Below are 5,542 nucleotides of genomic sequence, written 5' to 3' on the forward strand. Positions count from 1 at the left end.
AAACAGTAACATAAAGGTCATTTAGTTTAATTTTTAAATTAAGAAAAAAATCTTATTATCCTTTATTGTAAGAGTCTGGTAGAAATACAAGTACAAAATATAAATGATTTATGACATGTGCGCACACTCTTATTGAATAATGCACATAAAATGTCATCCAGACTGGGATGTAATCCAAATGGCATTTATTCATCATGGAATGCATCTCCTTGGCATTCAATACAGTGCATGCATTTCACGCTGACAAGAACGAAACTTACGTTCAAGTCATCCGCATGATCTCATGTGTTTATATGTTTTATTCTTGTCCAGTCATTCTTAATGCATAACAATGCTACTTCACACATGGACGATTGAAATGGCTTGAGGGTATTATATTGATTGTATCCAAAACAGAAAATCTCCAGAATAGCGATATACAATGTCGCATGCATTACGTTTAAACAACTTAAGCACGACTTTCTCTTTTTCAATAGAGGTCCTTTTCTACCTGCAACAGTGCTACTGAAACCTTTTCCATCAGTATGATTACATGTGTAACGTGCAAAAGGCGTAATTTCACACAGATGTCATGGCTTGAAACTGTTCTCGATGTCAAATGCAGCATCATCCGAATACAGTGATAATTCCACTCTATTTGTGCACACTCTAATTACACGTACACGGATAGACGTTTCTAAATATTAATTATCAATGCTTTCATATGATAATCAAAATTAAGATGGTATATTGATCATTCGTAAGGAATGATTATTGACGGTTAGACTTTTGTTTACTTGTAATCAGTCTTATTTGCGATTATACGCACAGACTATGCCATAAAAAGCAAGATTAACATCATGTGCAACTGTGTTCCTCTCAATACGGCATGTGTTAATTTATGTTTTCATGACATTTAAAACATATTTACATTCATTTTTGTATAAGTAAACCAGTACATATCTAGCCAAACAAATACATATTAATAATATTAAAGAAATGATAACACTCTTGCAGATGGCGGGGTAATTAAAACAAAAACACTAAAAAGTGTGACTTGTTTTTGTTGATTAAATTATTGAATGTATAAGTATTTCAACAGCAGTAGTTTCACTTAGTCATTTCATTGTATTTAATTATGTTAGCTTATCAAAACGATTGGGTACATCTATCATCATAAATGAAAGACGTACTTTATTAACTGATTCGTATGTCATATGATGGTAACAAAAATAATAATGCATTTGTTTTGTACATAAATTAACAATCTTCATATAGTACTACACCATGATTTAACGTTGTAACGCAATCGATCAAGGGAAAACCCCTTTATAGTATTTAATCACATGTGTATTGTCATCAAGTACCGCGATGTATCATGATAACATGTTGCACTAATTGGTTTTCTCGGATCTTCGCGCGTTATCAATTTAAGGACGAGTTCAATCGCAATAGCCCAAAGACAGTTGTCAATATATGAGTTCTATGCTCACCAATAACTGTTTTGTTTATCATAAGAAAATCAAATTAAATTCTAAAATATTATAAATAAATTTTAAAAAACAAAATTAAGATATCAACAGCCTTCATCAAATCTACTCACACGACAAATGTAAGCAAATTATTTAAGAACATTATAACATTTTTGTAGCAGCTTCTGTTTTAACTAAATCGAAACCACAAGTTTTACACCCAGGCATTTATCGTGAAATATGTACTACATTAAACAAAAGAGCTAAGGCCGTGGTTTAAGTAAAAAATGAGGTTTTGCAAGCCATCATAGGACACATACTTAAAATTATTAATTAATGTTAACAATTCTTGGAAAGTGCAAACATCGGTCGTCACACCCTTTTTATTCCAGTCTTTATGGGATAATGTCACGATGTTCGAATCTTGCGTTGCTGTACAGGAGGTAAACATTGGTTTAATTGTAATAATCGTCCAATATTTGATTTGTTTTAAAAAGACGCTATAAAATAAAATGCTGTAAATATAGACATATTGTGTTCAAGAAAATACAAGAAGGACAAACATTAAACGTAATAGATCGCAAACAAGCTGACAAGAACATTAGGTTTTATTTCCAAAATGTCAAAGCTTAGAGGACATAACTCATACTCCCTACTCTTTCATTACTTTGTTAATAGATGCACACACTGATTTAAGGAGGATTATGCAAGCAACTAAGTTGCACAATATAATAACAATTTACTGCTTATTCTTAATTGGTTGAAACTGAAGATGAAGCGTGTGTGTATTGTCTTTACGCTTTTTGAAATAGTCAAGATAAAATAATTTAATTCCTAAAAAGCTTCATTAAAAACGTTTATTGGCTCCATAAATCTTTGAGTAATTATCAATATCATATTATTCGCCTTCTTCATCAACATAAGTACCATTATGCCTTTTACTTCGTAGTAAGTATTGTTCCTTTTAATTTTTCTTGTTCTTTTCTTCATAATCATCAGCTGTCTTTTTACACACGCCAATCTAATAATCAAGCGCACCATTTTCACAGACACGTGAGAACAAACATGTAATACAGATATGTTATATTGAAAGAATATGAAATACATTAAATAGGCATCCATTACTGTTCAGCTAATGTCGCCGAGAAAACAGCTTAAGCAAGATACGATTTATGATTTTTGCTCAAATGAAAATTGACTAGTTAGCATACAGAACTATGTTGGTATACATTTTATCTCTTATGCATTACTGTATCATTAAATTGGCATTCGTTTCTGATCACTCATACTTTCTGAGTTTAGAACATGCAAAAGTGTACATGGATACCAAGCAAGCTCGAATATTCATGAGACGCTGACCTGCGAAAATTACAAATAATAGGCGTTGGCAACCCAAGGCCCATTTTTTGTTTTACACCCGGAGGCCTTTTCTATCAAAATATCTTAGTGGCAACTCGATACTCGACGGCTGTCATAAAACGGGTATTAGCGGATCGCAATTAAAATCTAAGTCTTAGACTAAAGATAAGATCTGTTGATAAAACGGCCTCCTGATGTATCAACGTGAGTTTTGACGACATCTAAATAGTTACAAATGTGCTATTTCAGTTTAATGGTTTGAACACTAAACACACTTTTAATCAGTTGTTTTAAAGGTAAGGTGTATAATGTAAAATTGTGAATATAAATGTGAATCTTGCTATCAAAAACAATACAGAGTGTAGAGGACAAGTCTTATAATTATATTAAAGTTGTGATTCTTCTGGTGTCTGAAAAGACTTCAAAATTGTAAGCTATTTAAGCACCAATACATATTGTCAGGAATGTGGCGTCACCATCTTTTACCCTGAAATCATGTTTTCTCATTATTTTGTAGAAACAAAAACAATATATAATCTTACAAATGAGACGATTATATATCAATCTCAGTGTAACTGTTATACAAGCCATCCTGAAATATATATATATATATATATATATATATATATATATATATATATATATATATATATATAAATTTGATGTTGAATTAATCTGTATGCTAAAATCTGCTTATTATTATTCATATTATTACGCCTTTAAGCTGCATAATGCTGCACAGAATAACAAAGTCAAATTGATAGCATAGTGACCATTGTTTGACCTCAACTATATGTAGGATTATTATCGAAATACAGCTCGCTTTAGAACATAATGAACGTGTCGTATTATTTGATAATACTTTTATATTTCATTTAGTGGGCGCAATATAGTAGCTGCAATAACACAATCAGTACCCAATGGTATTTTTTTGCGGACTTGTTAGAATTTTGGGCGAGTATGATCTACGTTGCTCTATAAGCATGTTCCTAACCGATTCATTGCAAGACAATACACCGATCAAAATAAAAAATAATTTGCAATTTCAACAATGCACACCTTTTGTACTTATGTACTTATAAAATATTAATGACCCATTTCCAACCGCTTTCGCAGGTCGGGAAGTTTGTTATGCAAATAGTTTAAATGTCATATCGCATCATCTTATTTGAACCTACGCCACTAAGTGTGTTGTCAGTCTTTCATCAAACAAAAGCATTCTCTGGGAATTCATTTTGTTTTTTTTTGAAATAGCTTACAACACCCTGTTTTTATATACAACGTTCTAAATGTATTGCCCTGATGTTTTGTGTTGATAGTTAACATATAAATCACTAAGATCATAGACTGACAATAAATAGGATAACTTTTCAATATGTAATCAATACCTGGCGGCGTATGGATCTCGTATTAACACGAACAAACATGCAACATGGCACCATTGATATGAGTTGACTTATTAAACGACGTTTTCTTTTCATGCATATTGTACTGAGTATGAGACTTGCTGTTAAACAAAATCGTTAATGCTAACATTCATGAAGGCTTTTTGCTAGATATAGTGTCAGTTTTTCAAGAGCGCGTTAGGTTTTGGCTAGGATTGTTTAACATGCACGAGAGACAGAGTCGTAAACAAGGTTTCGAACAGCAATCATCATGTTTATGACGTTTGAGGACACGTCGTTCGTTTTTCCCAAAGTGCTCATTTATCGTTTTTTGACGTTTTATCACATAATTTATGACGTCATAGAACTCAAACAATACAAGTTTTTTTCGACTTTATTACCATTTTTTTGTTTATTAATGTACCATTAGTCACGTAAACGACCTTGATTGTTCCGAATGTTCGAAGCTGACATCCAGGTTTTGTGAAACACCTCTTTTATTATGAAGTTTGACTATGATTCGTTTCGTTAAGTTCTCATCCTTTCTAGAAACTACAAAAAACTACATTATAAAACCACACAAATTGCATTTGAAATCGTTGGGCTCCCACCAACGCTCACAAGTTAAATGGCGAACGACACCCGTTGAGGAAAAAAACAGCAGAACATAATCGAGGTTTTGAGCGAACGAATAAAACGCTGAACATTTTTTCACTGATATAGCTGTCTCTTGATCATTAAGTGAGTATCTCCTATCAAACAGGAATTGTTGATGGATAGGTGAAAATACTTTGTTGTATAATCAATGAATGATAAGTAGAGCTGTTATGTTGTCATTTTGGTGATTTTCTTTTATTTAATGGCGCAGTTTTGTGACTGTTGAATACACAAGTTTAATTAAATCGTTTTCCTAACACTATGACTTCATGACAATATACCATCAATTCAAATAATAATATTTTTCTATTCCGTACATTACCCTTTTTTTAAACACTAAATCTTGCGTTTCAATCTTTAAAAGTATTTCATTAAAATATATACTAATGTTTGAAGGTAAGTTACAAATTATAGAGAAGTGGAATATTCGAATCGTAAAATATCTAGCTCTACTCGATGCTACGTAGTGTAAATCGAATATTAGCAATCTACGCTTATGTTGTTTGCAATAAGTAAGAATAATTCATATATTTGGTGGGTGATGCATCGACAGGAGTTGACTGTATTTAAATAAAATTAAATTGAACTGACTTACACAATTGCGTCATTTCGTGTTTTTTGCTGAGTGGTATTTCCCCCCGGTAAGCCTTTTTATTTTTTAATTATTTTTCAAATCTTTTTGGCTCTATT

This window comes from Dreissena polymorpha, chromosome 1 (genome assembly GCF_020536995.1).
Source record: "Dreissena polymorpha isolate Duluth1 chromosome 1, UMN_Dpol_1.0, whole genome shotgun sequence".
Taxonomy (NCBI): domain Eukaryota; kingdom Metazoa; phylum Mollusca; class Bivalvia; order Myida; family Dreissenidae; genus Dreissena; species Dreissena polymorpha.